Genomic DNA, 20,700 nt, shown 5'->3' on the forward strand with positions numbered 1-20,700 from the left:
TATATTCTCTCCTTCCCCCACTTCTGTCTCTCTGATAATAATACTAGCTAATGTTTATTGAATACTTACTATGTGCTAGTCCTATGTTAAGCACTTCCCAGAGATTATCACATTTAATCTTCCAAATCAACCTTATGACAGGAACTATTATTAGCTCATTTTATGGATGGAGAAACTGAGACTTAACTCAGTTAAGTTGCCCAAGACAGGAGTCAGCTTGGTTTCAGAGTTTAAGCTCTTAATTATTATGCATAGGGACTAAGGCCAAAAAGCTATAAACAGCTGCCAGGAGAACTCAAAAGGCTCAGTAGCTTTGGGAGGGGAGCATTTAATTTAGGAGCAAAAACCTAACATGCTCAATAGCAACTGAAGATAATACCATCTTAGAGTCTAGTAATCCTAATAATTAACATTTTCAAGTGTTTACTGTGCTCAGTACGTCTCTGCTTTGCAAATGTTGGCTTATGAGGCTGGCTTTATTATTATCCCTATTTTACAGATGAGGAAACCATGGTACAGTGTAGTGAAGTAAATGTCACAGAGCTAGTAAGTGGCAGCTGAAATTTCATCCCAGATGTTCTGGCTTAAAAATCTGTGCATTTTCCAACATACTAGGTTCTTTCTCAATACAAGCAAAAAGAAACATTTACAGTATTGAATATAAGTCAAGACCCTTGTATTTTACAAGATGCAAATTAAAAGAAGGGGCACGGGGAAGGAGAGAACAGTGTGAGTTGAGATTTAAAGGTATAAAAATGCAGGTTCAGATTCAAGGGGTCCATTAATGCTGCTGTGTCTGGGATGGGGGACTGGGGTGGATGCCTTGGATGCTTGACTTAAGCCTAAAATGGCAAAGTAGACCTAAAGCGAAGGAATCTTAAAGTCCTTGGTGAAAGTTTGAGGCTTATTCTGTTAGTCCAGGAGAGCTACTGGTTTGGGGGCAAAGGAATGAAGATTATGGTTAGGTAAGTTAGAAAGAGTCCCCTTAGAGGGAGCCTGGGTGTCTCAGTTGGTTAAGTGTCTGACTCTTGGTTTTGGCTCAGGTCATAATCACACTGTGTGAGTTTGAGCCCCATGTCGGGCTCTGTGCTGCCAGTGTGGAGCCTGCTTGAGATTCTCTCTCTCCCTCTCAAAAGAAAGAAATAAACTTTAAAAATTTAAAAGAAGAGTCCCCTATGGCAGAACATACATCGGAACAGTGGGGAAGTGGAGTCGGAGACCTGCCAGGTGAGACTGACCTTGGCCAGAGGGAAGGGTGTGCTGAGGATGTGAGAAATGTTTCAGAAGTAGAAAGGTTTGGCTCGTATATGGCTGGATTTAGGGCTGTGAGAGAGAGGAGGTAAAAATGACAATAAGATCTTAGATGGGGATTTGGTGGTTGGTGAATCTGGAAAAGGACTATAGCACATGGGACAAAACATTTATTTTTTAAAACTAAAAGCAATACAGGGTGCCTGGCTGGCTTAGTTGGTAGAGTGTGCGACTCAATCTTGGGGTTATGAGTTCAAGCCAAAAATTGGGTGCAGAGATTACTTAAAAATCTTAAAAAAAAAAAAAAGTAAAAGCAATACACCTTGACTTTTGAACACGGTAGAGGGAGTACAGTTCTCTAATCCTAACCCCTAGATATAACCCACTTTTATTTATGGTATTTGTATGTTTTTATAAACCTGTGTGTGTGTGTGTATTAACCTTGGGTTATATTATTTCTTCATTTCCCCCACAATATATTATTTACTTCTTTCCAAATCAATTCTTATACATTTATAACATTGTTATTAATGGCTATATAGTATTCTACTGTTTGGGTATATTAAGATTCAGTTATAAAAATTTGGGTTGTTTCCTGTTGTTTTCTGTTTGTTTGTTTGTTTGTTTGTTACCAACAAAGCAACAGATATCTTTGTCTTTCAATTTTTGTGCCAGGAGATTTATGCAATAAATTTTTCACAGAATTCCTGGGTCAAAGGTTAAGCACATTTAAAATTTTGATGAATTCTTCTAAATTGCCGGATAACCAGGTTTTTAGGAGAGGTTAATGCGTTCTGGTTTGGTCGAGTTAAGGTCAAGGTGCCAAAGGCCAAAGATCACTGTGGATGCCCCCAAATCAGTAACCTAAGTTAGGACCGTGAACAAAAGCGACATCTAGAGATATGCTGGACGCAGATCTATGAGAATTCTAAACTCTCCTAATGATTTAAGATAATAAATTATGCTTCAAATCTAAATATACACTAGACACATTAATTATAAAAGGTTCTCAATGTACTGTGAAAGTGTATACACAGCATATGAAAACACAATTCCATCTAAAATTTACCATAAAACTAAGACATTAACTGTGATAAATATTAATTAAACATCCAAATGATGATCTTTCTTGCTTCTATATTTAAATTTAGAAATGCTTTTGGAAGAGGATGGTTTGGATTCCTCAGATCTCTTAAAAGCATTTACCAAATGTCCGTGTCCTTTAGCTAAAGACCACCAGAAACCTACTTTCCATCGAACAAGCTGGGATTATTCTTCATTGCAGCACTGAGAGGAAATGTGCTATGGGAACTGTGGGGCATCTTGGTAGGAGTGTGTTAGGAAGGACTTAGTATAGGATCTGGACTTAGGCTGATTAAGTATTATTTCTGGTTATGTCTGGGTATTTCTGGAAGAGATTAGCATTTGAATTGGTGAACTTAAGTAAAACAGATAGTAACCCCAATTTGGTGACGGCCTGCATAGAACAAAAAGGTGGAAGAAGTTTGAATGAACTCTGTGTGCCTATTTGAACTGCTCCTGCCCTTGGCATTCCTGGTTTCAGGCCTTTGGACTTAGACTGGAATCTACACCATTAACCCTTTGGCTCTGGGACCTTGAACTATGTGGCTGACTTTCCTGGGTCTCCACTTTACAGAAGGCAAGTTGTGGGACTTCTCAGCCTTGATAACCACATGAGCTAATACCTTATAATAAATCTCTTCATGTAGAAGAGATCTGTATCTCCCATTGGTTCTGTTTGTCTGGACAACCCTGACTAAATCATGGGTTAATGGCCTAATTCTTTTCCATTCATTTCATTCTGTGCAAGAAATCATTCCAGTGGCTTTAGAGTTATCCCAAATAATTGGGTATGTTCGATGCAAATGTAGTCGGTGGCTCAAGTGTGTGGAGTGGTTAGCTGAAAACTATTCTGTAAAATATTTGACCCGAATTTTCTCCTCTTTGCCGCGCACACCTTTTTTAATCTATCAGCAGCTCTGCACAGTCTCAGATCAAATAAAGGCCCTCAAGAAACCAGTGATGGCTATCAGAGCTCGGCACACTTCATTGGAAAGCCATAAACACAATTACTAGATCATTAAGGATTGTAAAACAGAAGCTTTGAAGCAACATGAACAGAATTGCCTTGTTGGGCATGAACGGTGTCCCACACATGCCAACGCCTCCCTGTTGGAAGCTACCTGGGAAAAGACAAAAGATTGTGAACAGAAATGTCTTAGAGGCATAAGGAAATCTGATAAGGAAGACCTGGATTCTACTCACAACTTTGATGCCCCTTGGGTGATACATTAATTGAACTCTCAGAGCCTCTGTTTCTTCTTCTGGAAAATAGGGTATTAAGGACTGATTTCATCAACACCTTAATTCTTTACCCCCTCTGTTAGGTTCCTGGGGCTGCCTTAACAAAGTGCCATACACTGGCCAGCTTAAACAGCAGAAATTTATTGTCTTACAGTTTTAGAGGCTAGAGGTCCAAGATGGAGTTGTCAGTATAGTTGGTTCTTTCTAAGGGATGGTGGGGGGTGAAGGGGATCTGTTCCATGCTTCTCTCCTTGGCTTATCGTTGGCCGTTCCCCCTGCCCTGTTTCTTCACCTTGTCTTCCCTCTGGGTTTCTGTGTCCAGATTTCCCCTTCTAAGGATGCAAGTCAGACTGGATTAGGACCCACTTTAATGACTTCGTTTGAACTCAATTACCTTTATAAAGACCCTGTCTGCAAATAGTGTCACGTTCTGAGATACTGGGAGTTAGGGCTTCATCATATGAATCTTGGGAAGACAGTTCAACTCATAATAGCACCCCTGTAACCACAGCCTTACCAGTTCGTCTCACAAAAGAGGCTGAGTCCATTTACCCATTCTTTGAACCTGTGCTAGCCACATGACTTGGATTGGCCAATGGGATATTAGCAGTGGTAATGCAAGCAGAGGTCTGAAAAAGCATGCGTTTTTACGTTCACTAATTTTTCTGCAATTGCCATGGGAAAATTCCCAGGCCAGCCTGCTGGAGGATGAGAGGCCTGTGTTGTGGAGCCAGGTCAACCCAGGCATTTTAGATGAGGCCATCTTAGATCAGCCAACAGCCAGCCAAAACTCAGACATGTGAGTGAGTACAGCCAAGATCAGCAGAGCATCTGGGTAACTGTCACTTAACCACAAACATGTGAGCAAGGCAGCAAAATCAGATGAGACCAGCCCAGGTCAGCTGAACCCCACGTAAATGTTTATTACTATATGCCCTGGAGTTTTTGTAGTTGTTTGTTCTGCCATATTATTGGGAGACTATATGACTGATACAGAATTAGTCACATCTACTGAGGACCTATGAGAAAGTATATAGTGTGAAATGAATTGTAGCCATGGTATTCTAGTGTTTTACAACTGTTGTACATAGAAGTAAAGAGTCACCAATATACAGTAACATGCTGTGTAATAATAGTGATAAAAGGTTTGGAATGAACAAAGCTAACAAATTGGGCATTGGGTATAAAGTGTAAACATGGGTATATACTTACGTACATAAGTCATTCATAATATTATATGATGTCTGCTCTGTGTGGATTCTTAGAGACTACCTGTGAGAAAAATGAGGCTCAGAGAATCAAACTGACTTATTCCAGGTCATATAGCTAGTAAGCGGCAGAGCTTTCACCAGAATTTGAGATACTTATGATTTGTCTAACATGGGATAACATGGTATTTTCATATCTTTTCCTGAGGAAGCTGTTGGCCTTAAAAAATAAATAGGGATGATCACTTTATCTCTAGAAATCTTCTGTCTTGTTTTGAAGTTTGAAGTTGGGGCCAAAAAGGGGATTAGACATTCACCCATCCATCCATCCACCGATCTTTCCACCCATGCGTCCACCCATCCATCCACTCATCCACCCATCCACCACCTGTCCATTCATCCGTCCATCCATCCATCCATCCATCCATTCATCCATCCAGTTATCTACTCATTCAACAAATAAGGATTGAGGACCTGCTGTGCATCAGACACTATACTAGGCATTCTCCTTCCATCCGCTTTCCTTTCTCCTGCTGTCCCATTCTTTTTCTCATCAATGCCTCCTCTTTTGTTCTCTTCTGTAAATGTTAACAAGAATGGATAAACAATGCCTTGCTTGTTAGAGCAAGTGTGTATAAGATTGATGCTGATGGTTTTAGTTCAGTTGCAGTGTTAACTGCTGTGAGCACACCTTGACACACCTCAGCTTTGTTTCGCTTTATTTTGTGTTTCTGAAAGACCATGCGGTGGAGAGCGTGCCGATAAGCACAAATACTCCACTGCAGCTTTGCAGATGCCCACATTGGAAGCTGGAAATAACATGTTTCTGAAGTTGACAGTTGTTTCCAACCATTGTGCATCTATTCATCCATTCTTTTCACCACTTTTTATCCTCCACCAGCTCAGGCGCTGTATTACTGCCCTGAACCTTCAGTGGTGGACATCAGTTGTACAGTGGTGAACATGGAGCTTCTTATATGCCAACAGTGTTCTAAATACTTTCACACTTCTTCGTTTCCACAACAGCCCTGCGAGGTTTGTACTGGTACAAACCACAGATGATGAAACTGAGGCACGGGGCGGCGAGGTTTACCCAAAGTCTCATGGATGCTTAAATGGTAAGTGACAGAGCTCTGACCTCTAGATCCAGAGTCTGTCTTCAGCATTGCCTTTCTAAAACCTCTGCTGGCATTACCACTGAAGGCCATGTTCTCCTCTGGACCACTTTTGGGTGGGTCTGCATGGCCACCACTCTTGAGCATGCCAAATGGTGATGCCGATGGGGATGTGAAAGACAGTGCTTTCTTCAGAGTGAAGCCGCTACATATTTCAGCCTAGAATTTGAATCCAGATCCTTTCCACTCATGGACTCATGTTGTCAATCCAACAGTCTTTCCAGGCTCACCTTTCTTCTGAAAATGACACTCAGCAGAACATCAGTTAGTGCCCATCTTCAGAACAGAAGACAGTAGAGAGAGGAGGAAGAAAGGCATCTCATTTAAGCCTCAGTCTCCTCATCTGTGAACTGGGAATAAGTGAGTAGCGTAACATTAGGCTCTGACTTTTATTTTTTATTGACAACTTAGTATGTGTAAGCATTGTGCTAAATGCTTTGTCATTTGTACTCTCTCATTTAATCCTTAAAGCAACACTATGAATAAGGCAGGCTCAGAGCAGTTCAGTAACTTGTCCAAAGTGACACAGCTTATAAGTAGGAAGCAGAGTCTGGATTCAAACCCAGGCTGTAGAACATCAAAAGATTTCACTGTAATACACCACCATTGGTCCTTACAGGGGCAGTGTTGCCCCTTACGCCTCTCTCCAGTGTTTGTGGGCATGACTTTGGTAATTACACTGATGGGGAGGTATTAAATCATGATGGCATGGTTTGCTTTAGGGGAATAGGCAAGCTAGACATTCAACAGGGGAAGACCTGTTCTTTGTCCTGCTTGGCTTTCTAGTGTCCTACCAGCCCTTCATGTAATTGAAAAACTCATACTGTCATCTGAGCCTGTTCTATATATGAACACATAGAATATTTTGCATATATTGGTTTTAGCATACTTTGATTTTTCTAGGAATGCAGTTTACAGTGTGCATCAAGGGATGGTGGTAGTTTATTTTTCTCAAAACTTTATTCACAGTTTTATACCATTTCAGAAAAATCATGTCAACAATGTCAACACTGTTCAAATTATTTGAGGGACCCACACCTCTGACTCAGCTTGCATTTGTAGCTGTTACATATACAATGGTTCTTGGTTTGTGTGCCAACACGAGACTACCTTACCGTGCTTCTAGAATTCACATTGATTTTTGAAAATTGTACATGTAGAGGTTATATTATTTCTGAATTTCATTTCAGGATAGTAAAGGGCACATTAAAATATATATTTTTCTTTTACAAAAGGGTGGGTAGAATGGATCATTGCTCCCAATTCTTCATTCTCTCTCAATGGTATTACACACCAGTACCTTTTACCATGTAACTTTGCAGCAGCTTCCACTAGAGTGGATGGAGAACATTTCTGTGCTTCATTAATTTGGGGCTTAGCCACGAGACTTGCTTTGACCAATGAAATGTGGGCAGAAATGGAAATGTGCCAGTCTGGAGCCTGGTCCTCAAAGGCATCATGAGTTTTCACTAATTCTCTTGTTCACCTGCCATTTGATATGAGAAAATCATGCTTCAGATGGCCACTGCTCTGTGGGGAGTAGGGAGACACTTGGAACAGATCTGAACCCAACCTAAAGCCTGGAGCCAGAATTCATCACCAAATCCCAGATGAGCTCAGCAGAACCACAGCCAACCACAGACTCATGACTGAAATATTAAGGTTTTGGGTTTTTTTTGGTAACTCATTGAGATTTGGAAATTACATGTTACTCTGCAGAAACTGACTGATACAAGCAGGTGTTGGCTCTGATAAGGTTGATAAGCACTGCATTCTGGTATTCCTCCTTTAAGCAAAGCAGTTTGCTCAGGTCTTGGCACACACCCATGAATGCCTTATAAACAGGAGTTCTATTAGCGTCGAATAATGGCTGAGTGATATTCTGATACCATATTAAAGGGGATTATAGATACACGGTTTTCAAATCCTTAGGTTTAGGGGCTCTGCAGTTAGTCTTAAATGCTCTGACCACCAGCACAAGTGCTGGTGCTTTGGATGGGTGTAAATTCAAAGAGCAAGCAGGTCAGAGATAATTGACGAGTTCTCTTCTTTAAAAGGGAATCTGGCGCCATGGAAACGACAAGCATGTTCAGGTTTGTGACTGTGGATTATAATTACTAAGTTATTAACCAGAGCATTATGTGAAAGATTGATGGTTCTTGCTCAATGTAATGTGTCCTTTAAATGCTAAATAATAAGTTAAATCCAAGGAATAAATAAGTTTGATGGCTTATTTATGGGGTAATTATGAGATATTTTCAGCCCATAAACTAGGGCATCTGTAGAAACCCAATGCTATGGAGGAAAAAGAGCCCTGAATTAGAGATCGGGAGACCTGGATTCTCTGCCACCTGCCAGCTAGTGACCTTGAACCAGTTATGTCATTGCTCTGAGCCCCAGTTTCTTCATTTGGAAAATTGGGGTGAGAGCATGCATAAAAATGCCCATCTCATCGGGTGGTTGTGAGGAGTCGTTGTCAATGACATGATTATATAAGGTGCTGAGCACAGTGCCTGACACATAATAAGTGGTTACAAATGTTAGCTATCATTTTACCATCATATAGGAGATAAGAGATTTGGCCCTTCTAGGAAGAGATTTCCTATTTTATGTGTTCAGTCAGGAAGTAATTGGTACGATTTGCAGTAGACCATCAATGGATTCCAATTTTAAAAACAACCTTTAATTGTCCTTCTCTGCTTAAAGAATTATCGGAAATGTGGGTAAACACAGGCAAGAACAAAGAAGAAAATATATACCATCCATCTAACCCTCCATCTAAATATAAACACTGTTAACATTTTAATGTAGATTCCTAGTCCTTTTTCTCACCCATGTATAGAATTTCTTTTTTAAATCTGAAATTGGAATCATGCTGTACATGCTGATTTGCCACCTGCTTTTGAGATGTTTTCAATGTCATTAAATATTCTCCTAAAACACACTTTTTAATGGCTGCAGAGTAGGGTGTTCTTGAGGAACATTGTCTAAATGGAAGAGTTATTCACAGAAGCCTACTTAGCGCATTCACTCAAATTATACTTTCAGACTTTCTGAAATCTTCGTTTCAAATTGGTCTTAAATGGGCAGGGGCTTGGCTTTAAAATTCCTCGCCACCTCCTCCTTCCTCCCCTAGCTGCCCCCAGGTTCTCTGTCAAGTAGTTAATGATGGTACTAGGCACTTATTCAGTAGGGGTGCTCTCAGTTTAAAGGGTCTCCGTGGTGAGCCATTTTGTAAAAGGGAAGAATGTCATTCAAATAACTGCCCTCTAATTTCTCAGCTCAGAGTTTTTATTTTTATTTTTTTTAAATCGGCTCTCTCTTTAGAGTAAGGTCCACCTACAGGTAAACACTTCCCTAATCGCCTTCTTAAACTACCTTACTTGATGCCAACTGGCACTTTTCCCCTGCACAAAAAGAAGAAATTCTTCCTTTCTGTCCCCTGTACCTCTCACAATCTTTTTGGATGGTTTATTGTCTCCTACTGGTAGCATTCGAGTTGAGCTTCAGGGACTTGTATATAAACATTTTAAAAATCAATAGTTATGGGGCGCCTGGGTGGCGCAGTCGGTTAAGCGTCCGACTTCAGCCAGGTCACGATCTCGCGGTCCGGGAGTTCGAGCCCCGCGTCGGGCTCAGGGCTGATGGCTCGGAGCCTGGAGCCTGTTTCCAATTCTGTGTCTCCCTCTCTCTCTGCCCCTCCCCCGTTCATGCTCTGTCTCTCTCTGTCCCAAAAAAAAAAAAAAAAAAAAATCAATAGTTATGTACTTATTTTAATGTGACTTAGAAATGTATGTAACATGATATGCAGTATACCAATATATGATATGTAATATATCATCTGTATGTATCTTGCAAATCAGCCTTGGGAGTCCATGAATATTATTGCTTAAGGGTCAGGCAGGATTTATTTATGGACAAAACCAATTTATGTGAAAATAACATGGCAAAAAGTCAGATATAGTACACAGGAATTTGGGCAACTTTGGTGATTGCCATGTTGCCACTGACATTTGATAGTTGACATTGGGTAAATGTCCTGATTCAAGCCACCGTCATCTGCCTGGACTTCTTTTTTTAATGTTTATTTTTGAGAGAGAGAGAGCGTGGGTGGGGACATGTGGGAGGGGCAGAGAGAGAGGGAGACAGAGGATTCAAAGTTAGCTGTGCACTGTCAGCACAGAGCCCTATGTGGGGCTCGAACTCATGAACCGTGAGATCATGACCTGAGCCAAAATCCAGAGTTGCATGCTCAACCAACAGAGCCACCCAGGTGCTCTGTCTGCCTGGACTTCTAAAGCCCCCCTCCTAACAGCCCTCTCTGCTTTCATTCTTGCCCTCCTCTCAGCCATTCTGTACATAACAGCCAAAGTGATTTTTCCCCCCAAGACACATTGAAGAACTCTCCTTATTAATGCTTGTCAGGGGCTTCCCACCGTTGTTAAAAGGGGAAAATTTTAACATTTGATTCTCACAATGAGGCTGAGATTGGTGACAGGTAAGGAAACTGAAGTTCAGAAAGAGTGAGTGCCTGGCTCAAGGTCATGTAACTAGTAAGGGGAGGAAGAAGGATTCAAACCCAGATCTTCTGATTCTAGATTTCTATTTAAGTTATCTCTCAATGCACATGACTGAAAGATGTCCTTTGTTCAGCTGATTAGAAGAAGCCAGTTGTATTAATTAATAATGTTTGATTGGAAGTCAGAGAAGAAACACAACTCAAACTGGGTTACGCAAAGAAGAGACTTTATTGCCTCAAATAACTGAAAAGTCCAGAGGTAGGTCAGGTGCATCTGGATCCAGAGCCTAAATGATACCATCAGGGTGCATCTGTTTTTTCTCCATCTCTGTGTTCTGCTTTCTTTGAGTTGATCCCATTCATAGGCTGGTTTTCCCTCTGTGGTCTTAAAATGACTGCCGGAAGCCCCCAGGAATATATCCCCCCCGATCTACACACAACAGGAAAAGTGAGATAGTCTTTGTGCCAACTTCCCAGCAAAAGTCTTGTTATGTGTCATGGGCTCTCATTGGCTCATGTGATTATCCCTGAACCAGTCATTTTGGCCAGAGGATTTAATGTTTAATGTGCTGATTTGATTGGACCTGGGTCCTATGTTCTGACCCTGGGCCAGGGACGGAGCCTCACCTGTAGCACACTGGATGAGACTGAAAAGGTGATATTCCCAGAGATAATTCAGGATACTGTGTCAGGAGAAGAGTGAATGGATGCAAGCTGGCAAATACTACAGAGGTCCAACACTTTGGTCCTACTTGGGTGCATGATCTTGAGCATTAGTGTAGAAAATTCAAAGCCTTGTGTAGGAAAGGAGAGAAGTGAGTGGGTTTTGTGCATCTGAAGGATGGCCACATGGGACAATGGTGAGTGGCCACATGAGGTTATGGTAGTTGTAGTCCTGGGCAGAAGCAAAGCTTAGTTCCCCACTCAATCACTTTTTTTAAGGCCCCCGTAGTGGTCACATCTCATGTGCAATGGGCTCAGGTCAAGTGCAAACAACAGTTCAGATTTAGAGGAGCAGGAGGAAGCTGGTATTCCATTTCATTTCTAGAAATCACTTTTTACTCCTTTAAAATGAACATGTATTTCTCTTTTCTAATTACAAAAATAAAACATGTTCATAAAAAGGGACATAAAGAAAATACTTGGTAGGTACACAATAATTATGAGGTGACTGAAGGAATAAAAATTAAAATTACCCAGAATTTTGTAACTCGGAGGTAATCTTTTTTGCATTTTTTTCTGACCCCTTTCTATACATGTGAATGTATTGTACATGCATACACACACAAATATTTTAAACAAAAATTTGGATCTTATATGAAGTACTCTTTAGAATTTTTTTCCCCATTTAACAGTGGACCATAGTCATTTTCCTACTCATTAAACAGTTTTGAGTTTAATATGAGTTTTAATGACTGCATAGTTTTCCATTATATATATGTAGCATAATTAATTTAACCAGTGCCCTATTATTAGATATTGGTAGTTTGAAATTTTCCCATATTATAAATAATATTGAGACAGACATCCATATGCACAAACAGCTCTATTAATTTGTCTCAAGCACAGTTTTATTTTTATGTATTTTATTTTATTTTTATTTGAGAGAGAGAGAGAGAGACAGCAAGCTGGGGAAGGGGACAGAGGAAGAGGGAGAAAGAATCTTAAGCAGGCTCTATACCCAGTGCAGAGCCTGACCCATGACCCTGGGACATGACCTGAGCTGAAATCAAGAGTCCAACACTCAACGAACTGAAGCCACCCAGGCGCCCCTCAAGCACAGTTTTAAAATACGTGATACATATCACCAATTTGCTTGAGGGCTTTTATTTAAAAATGTAAGTAAAACCATGGTTTGCGAACATAATCGTTCTGGAAACATCCTTGTAATCCAAAGCACTTGTATATCAAAGCGAATTTCCCCATAAGAAATCCATAGGAAATAATGGAAACTCAGATGATTTGTTCCACAACTCAAAAATACTCATTTAAGTGATTACAATTCTGTAATATAATACAAAATAATAAAGAAAATACAAAATATAATGAAAAACAAACAAATTAACCTGCACTTACCTGTGAAAACCTTCGTGGTTGGTGTGAGGGAGACGAGAGAGGAGGGTCATTGTATAGCACGACTTTCATGATCATTAACGGAATCACTGCTATCTATTGGTTCATTGGAAATCTTTTCTTTTTGTGCAACTTTAACAAGGAACCTATCCAATAACACTTGCTTTTGCCTCCTTTTGAGGATTTTGCGGAAATGTGACATTGCATTGTCATTAGATTCATTGCACTGCTACAACCTCATCCGGGTGGTGCTTTTCTACAAAATTTTGCAATTTCCCACATTTTACACATCTTCCTAATCTCACGTGAAGTGAGGGATTCCTCTGCCTTTTTCTCCTCCTCTGCAGATGAGATGCACACGTAGACTTCTTAGAAAATCTCGGAATTTTGGCCACTTGCCTACCTCTTTCATACTTTTCGATGATTTTCTTCTTTTTTTTTTTAAGTTTATTTTTATTTATTTTGAGAGAGAGCAAGTGGGAGGGGCAGAGGGAAAGGGAGACCCCAAGCAGGCTCTGCACTGCCACGCAAAGCCCAACGTGGAGCTTCAACTCACAGACCATGAGATCATCACCTGAGCTGAAATCAAGAGCCAGACGGTTAACCGACTGAGCCACCCAGGTGCCCCTTGATATTTCCTTCTTAACTTCTACTGTAATCATCTTCTTACCACCTTCCTTTTCAACCTTTTTCTGCATGGGGGCCATTGTATACACTCACAATACCCGTATTGACTACAATACAGTATTAATAAATGCCGGTCATATACTGTATTTAATATAACTGACAATAAGAAAGCAGAGGAAAGGGTCTATATCTGCAGGCAAACTGACCTAGAATGAAGCAAAGCATCCCTAAGCTTACTCTTGTATGGAAAAGCAAAGGTGCTTTGAAGTGACAAACAATACCCTAGTGCCAGTTGTGAGCACCTTTCAATGTTCTGAAAAATCCCTGATTTCTGCCAAACAGTGGCCTGAGACTGAGCATCTGAGCATGGGAGACAATCACCCACAATCCCACAATAGAGAGAGAGAGAGAGAGAGAGAGAGAGAGAGAAGAACCATTGGCTCAGTTGTAATCATGTGACATTCCGTATCACGTACTACTCGTATTGCAAGGCATCGCTTGTTTATCAAGTTAAAATTTATTAGAAATGTTTGCTTGTCTTGTGAAACACTCAAAGAATAAATTACTCACAATCCAAGGTCTTCCTGTATTTTTACATGCTCTTTAAAATATTTTATAGTTACAAAAGGGTTTTAAAGTAGATAGTGAAAGATACTAACCGCTCCCCCTTCCACTCCCTAAAGGTAATTTTTAGTAATTTTAACATACTCTTGCAGACCTTTTTCCATGTGCACCCACATCAAGTATACACCCAGGTTTGTTCATTTCTTTTTCTTCCCTCCCTCTCTCCCGCAAATATTTTTTGAGTGCCAATCTTGGCCAAACATGGTACCAGGACACTGAGTGGTTGTTTCTAGGAATTCCAGTGGACAGAACTAATAAGTATGTACTTAAAAAACACAAAACACATGATAAATTCATATTGATGATTCCTTTTCAAATCATGGCTACATGGTTTATTTTTAAGACTTTATTTTATTAGGGTAGTTTTAGGTTTACAACAAAATAGACAATAGAGATTTCTTATATACTTCATGCCTCCATAATGCATAACTCCCACATTATCAATATCATTCACCAGAATGGTAGATGTTTTTTTGTTTTTGTTCTTGTTTTTACCAAAGATGAACCTACACTAACATATCAAAATTACCCTAAAGTCAATAGTTTACCTTAGGGTGCGTTCTTGGTGGTTGTACGTTCTATAGGCTTAGATGCATGTATAATGACAAATATCTGTCATTATAGAGTATTTTCTCTGCCCTAAAGAATCCTCTGTGCCCCACCTGTATTCATTTCTCCCCTCATGCCCCTCAAACCCCTGGCTACCACTGATCTTTTTATTGCCTTTTCTTGCATAAAGTTTTGCCTTTTCCAGAATGTCATATAGTTGGAATTACACAGCATGTGGCCTTTTCAGATTGGCTTCTTTTACTCAGCAATATGCAGTTAAGGTTCTCTGTGTCTTTCATGGCTTGATATCTAATTTCTCTTTAGTGCTCAATAGTATTCCTTTGTGTGGATGGACCATTCACCTACTGATGGACATCTTGGTTGCGTCCAGGTGTTGGTAATTACAAGTAAAACTTCTGTAAACATCTGTGTACAATTTTTGTGTGGACATAACTTTTCAGCTCCTCTGGGTAAATACCAAGGACTTTGATTGCTGGATTGTATGGTAAGAGCATGTTTCGTTTTGTAAGAAATAGGGTTTCTGTTTAACCTCAGCCCCCCCTTTTTTTCTTCCCAAGATTGTATTTAAATTCAAGTTAGTTAACATATAGTGTAGTTTTGGTTTTAGGAATAAAATCTCGTGATTCATCACTTACATATAACATCCAGTGCTCATTCCAACAAGTGCCCTCCTTAATGCCCATCACCCATTTAGCCCTCCCCCCCCTCCCCTCCAGCAACTCTCAGTTTGTTCTTTAGAGTTAAGAGTGTCTTATGGTTTGCCTCCCTCTCTATTTTTATTATTCTTTTCATGTCCCTTCCCCTATGTTCATCCGGTTTGTTTCTTAAATTCCACATATGAGTGAAATCATAGGTATTTGTCTTTTTCTCATTGACTTATTTCACTTAGGTCAATATTCTCTAGTTCTATCCACCTCAACATCCTTAGCTCTGTATTTCCTTTCCCCAATGCTGAGAATCTTGGGTCCAAAAGATACCAACACAATTATTTTTTTGCTTCACAATCCCTCAATACACACACACACACACACACACACACCAGTCAGCAATGTCATCATTTGCACCATCAATTTGATTAAATAAAAATAGTTTAGGGTTTTTTTTAAATTTAAAGTGAAATACATTACAGAAAAATCACATGTTTACCCATTTTTTATATATTTTTTGCATTTCTTTTTTACCTATTTGAAAAAGTCCAATTCAGTGGATTTAATTATACTCACAATGTTGTCCAAATATCACCACTATTGAATTGAAAATCATTTTCATCATCTCAGTAAGAAATCCTGTACCCATTCAGCAGTGACTGCCTATTCTCTCCCCTGCCCATCCCTGGGCAATCACTAATCTACTTCCTGTCTCTATGGAGTTGTCTATTCTGAACATTTCCTCTAAAGTGAATCCTGCATTATGTGGCCTTTTGTGCCTAGCTTCTTTCCCGTAGCATATTTTCAAGTTCGTTTATGTTGTAGTATGGATCAGTACTGCATTCATTTTTATGGCTGAGTAATATTCCATTGCATGCAGAGACCACATTTCTTATCTGTTCCTTGATGGACACTTGGGTTGTTTCCATATTTGGCTCTTCTGAATAATGCTGCTATGAGCATTGTTGTACACATTTTGTTTGAACATTTTGTCTTCAGTTCTTGTGTGCATACTGTTTTTTGCAGTCTTTTTTCATTCTTGGCGTATACTCCACGAGGGGTATCTAGTCAGATTTTATATTTTAAAGTTACTTAGAAAAATTCTTCTCTGTGTGGTTATAATACTAAGTGAATACAAATTTAGTTTCATTTATTTTATTTTGCTTTGAATTTTTAGGAATTGCTTTTAAATTTAATTTTGTTGGAAGGTCAGTTTAGGATAGAAATTCCTGGCCCACATTTTCTTTCCTCGAAGATTCTAAATATGATTCTTTGTTTCTTCTAGCATAAAGTGCTACTGTTAAAAAGCCCAATGACCATCTGATTTTACTTATCTTATAAGTTGCTTGATCTTTTTGGCTTGGTGTCCAGAGCATAATCTTTTTTTTTTTTTCTTTTTCCTGTTAAGTCCAGTAATTTTCTTGGATCTGTTTCAGTGTTGGTTATTTGGGGTTGATTTTCTTGAATTATGGTTCTATTTTTTCTATTTCATTGCTTTAGATTTCTTTCTGAGGGACTTGTGTGAATATTTTATAGCTATTACTTTCTTAATTTCTTTTATCCCATTTTTCTATATCAGGTTATAGTGGGGGGTTTTTCCTTCCATTTTTGGTGAGCATGTATTTCTGGCACATTTTCCTTGTCTATAAATTCTCTGTTTTCTTATGATTGTGAATCATACTTGACAGCGATACTTTTTTGTTACTCAGTTACTCAGTGAAATGAGTTTTTGCGTATTTTTATTTGGAAAAATCAACCTAGGATGGCTTCTCAAGCTTCCCGTTCCTAGAGCTCCACCTTTAGTTGTCCTTTGTGATAAAAAATACGGCCCCATACTTTCAGCTGTGTATTTTCTCTACCCTTTACTTCTGCTTACATCTGGGCATTCTCTTTCCTTTGCCCCTGTTGCCCCTGCCCTGTTGGATTCTGCTCCTAGCACGTTCTTAGTATAGGGCTTTGCCCTGGAAGAGAGCGTTGGTTTGCTTTGAGACCAGTATCCAGACCTTCCTTATCCCATGCTGGTCCCAATGCTTACTTGAGTTGGAACCTGCAGACCCCCTCCCATTTCCAGCTGATGTTCTCAGGTCAGCCTGCCTTGCTTCCCTGTGAGCCTCAGTTGGTTTAGCGGTCTCAGAAGGACCCCCCGCCCCCTTTCCTTCCCTCTGTTTCATCTTGCAAAGATGGTATTAACCATGTGGGTCCAATAGCTGCTGATGGTTTGTCCCCACCCCCTCATATTTTGGGATTTGTGGGGATACCTGTCACCTAGGTTTGTTGTAGATCTTGTCTAGTTTTGCTTTCTGTTTTGGATCAGGTTTCCTAGAGGCAGAGCCTGAGATGGGGACTCTGGTACATGCGATGGATTGACTGGGGGAAGTGCTCTCAGAAGAAAAGGAGGGAGAGAAGCAGGAGACAGCAGAGAAGGGCGTAAGCAAAGATGAGATTTCAGCTGGAGAAGAGCATCCGCCTGATCCCATGGGATGTTCTGGGGTGTGACAAGCATAACAGAGTTGTGCTGCCTTATGTAAGGGGGGGTTACCTTTCTACCCCCCATGTCCAGCTATTGGCTTCAGGTTGCCACTGAGAGGCACAACTTCCTGAACAAGGGGCTTCCACTGGACTGAGAGCAATTCTCCAGAGAAGGGGGCAGGGCAGCTGTGAGCTGTTAGTGTAGGGGATGGGTGCATCAGCCCAGTAAAGGGGTCTGGGGGGCACCATTAGCATCAACTACACTCTCCCAACTAATCTCTCTGTTTTTATGGGGAGACATTCTAAAACATGTCACAGTCTCTGTCACGTTCTCAGAATCTGAGTTATCCTTTATATATGTGGTCTTTCTTCCTCCAGCAAGCACCTGATCCCCTCTTTACACAGAGCCCTTGTCTGAAAGAAACAATCCTACAATAATAAATTAAGGATTATATCAAGATTTTCCTGAGGCAAGACTTGATATCTTTTTAGTTCCAAATCCCAGGTGCCTTGCAAAGTGTGTATGGTGGGTATTATGAATTCCTTGGTGGGTTCGATGTGGTGCAGTATACATAGAGGGCAGGAGTATACTGCCTGTGGACTTGTTCTTTCCTGGTCTTGCAAGAAATATCTGGCAGGGGGCGCCTGGGTGGCTCAGTCGGTTGAGCGTCCGACTTCGGCTCAGGTCAGGATCTCGCGGTCCGTGGGTTCGAGCCCCGCGTCAGGCTCTGGGCTGATGGCTCGGAGCCTGGAGCCTGCTTCCGATTCTGTGTCTCCCTCTCTCTCTGCCCCTCCCCCGTTCATGCTCTGTCTCTCTCTGTCTCAAAAATAAATAAATGTTAAAAAAAAATTAAAAAAAAAAAAAAAAAAAAGAAATATCTGGCAGGTCCCATGGCTTTGGAGAACTATTCAGTTACAAGGACAGGCTGCTTTTAGTAACTACACAGCCTTGTCTCTTTTCTAACTTAAATCTCCTCCTTCTCCCTTTGAAGGAGCAGAGCTGGGGGAGGGCACATGGGCTGACTTCACTAGTTCTGCAGTCTGTTTTCTTCTTTGTGGCAACCTATGGTTTCTGCTTCTCCCAGCCCCAGGTTGGAGGAGAGTGGGTAGAAGGAGAGATTGGGGTAGGGGATGGGACAGCAGTGAAGAAGCTATCGTGCAGCTGATGCTGTTGATAGCTTCTCAGAACTGTGAGAAATAAATTTCTGTTGAGATTGCTATCCTGTGGGCAGAGTGGAAGTCAAAGCTGACTCTCCCATGGGGTACTTTTGTTGGTTCCCAAGAAAGCCTGCCTCTTGGATCTTTGCCTATAAACTCTACTTGCTTGCAGCTCTCTCGCTGTGCTTCGGTCCCTGCTTACGTCCAAGTGGTTCTCTTGGACAGGATACTCTTAAAGCATGATGCCAGCCAGCTTCCTTCTGTGGGAACCATATTAATGTCCAGGAAATTCATTCCTTTGTCTGCCCCTGCCATTAGAGGGGAAGCTTATTCCCAGTGAAGTCCTCTCTTTATTCCACTCCCCAACACAGAAATCTCCAAACATAGCCTCTTGTCCTGTTGGACTTTTGGTGAGGACCCAACACTGTGCCCTGAGTTCACCAGACTCCAGGAGGCACGTATCAAGCTCTCTGAGGCTGCCTGTGTTTGGCCTGAGATGAGAGGGCGTCCTCCCCTGCCCCTGTTACAGTGAAGTGGGGGAGGAGGCCTGTGAAGTACAGCCCTCCAACAAATACATGACCATCACAGAATCCTCACTCCAATTCCTTCCAAACCCCAGCCTCGTTTTTGTAGCCCAGAGATAGGGGATGCATGAATGCCTGCCAGTCCGGTTTAATACTCCCTTGGCATGTCCTGTACAGGTAGGATGGTACCTTAATTTAGGAGGTGGGGGTGTTGGTCCAACTCCAAGAGAGAAAATTATTTTAACATCCTCTTCCATACCTGTTCGATAAATATTTGTTTGTTGGCTTACTTGTGGAGGATTATGGTTTTGTTTTTAACTGAGAGAAGCTAATCTTCTTTGTTCTGTGTTGGGCAAATGTAGGGTGCTAGCTGACCATTGCCCTGGGATTTGTGTATCAGAAAAACTCTCGGGACTCTGTCAAGGTAGCCTCCCCATTTGCTTGCTGTGCAAAGCCCACCAGAGGGGTAGAGATGGATCAATTTGAGTCAGGCTTCTGGGGCTTCCTGGGAGGACAGAATTAATACACCAATCTCTAATCTCCCAAATTAATAGGGAGTCCTGGTAGGAGGGGCTTGTGGGGATCTTGGCTCAAATTCAGTGGCACAGAGAAGAATCATGGGAACCATGAAATAAAATCAAGTTGAAGAAAAGGAGAGTAGAGGCTGATGACCCAGACTCAACATGGAGCTCTCCTCAGGTACTGAAAGCAGGGACTCACATAAATACTGGTGCACTGATGTTCCCAGTGGCATCAAAGGTGGAAACCACCCAAGTGTCCATTAGCAGATGAATAAACACATGTGGTGTTTCCATATAATGGATCATGAAAAGAAATGACATTTTGGTACATGGTACAACAGGGACGACCTTTGAAAATATCATGGTGAGTGAAATAAGCCAGACACAAAAGGAAATATACTGTATGTTTTGCTTATGCAGGGGACCTAGAATAGGCAGATTCTTAGAGACAGAAGGTAGAATAGAGTTGCCAGGGTCTGGGAGGAGGGGTTATGGGGGGTTCTTTCTTAATGAGTACAGAGTTTCTGTCCGGGGTGATAAAATACTAGATCTAGAGATGGATGGTATGCTTGTATCCATTCCCCTCAATCCATATGTTGAAGTCCTAATGCCCAGTGTGATGGTATGAGGAAGTGGGGCCTTTGGGAGGTGACTAGATCGCGAGGGTTAAGCCCTTACGAATGAGATTGGTGCCCTTAGAACAGAGGTCCCAGAAAGCTTGCCAACCCCCTTCTGCCACGTGAGGATATCACAATAAGGCTGAAATCTGGAAGAGGTTTTCTTACTAGAACGTAACTATGCTGGTGCCTTGATCTTGGACTTCCCGGTCTCAGAACTGTAAGAAATAAATTTTTGTTGTTTATAAGCCACCTTATCTGTAGTATCTTGTTATAGCGGCAGCTTAAATGGATTAAGACAGTGGAGTTGGTTACACAGTATTGTGAGTGTACTTAATGCCATCTGGCTGAAAGTGGTTAAAATGGTAAGTTTTATGTTATATATATTTTAC

This window comes from Prionailurus bengalensis, chromosome D3 (assembly GCF_016509475.1).
Source record: "Prionailurus bengalensis isolate Pbe53 chromosome D3, Fcat_Pben_1.1_paternal_pri, whole genome shotgun sequence".
NCBI classification, from domain to species: domain Eukaryota; kingdom Metazoa; phylum Chordata; class Mammalia; order Carnivora; family Felidae; genus Prionailurus; species Prionailurus bengalensis.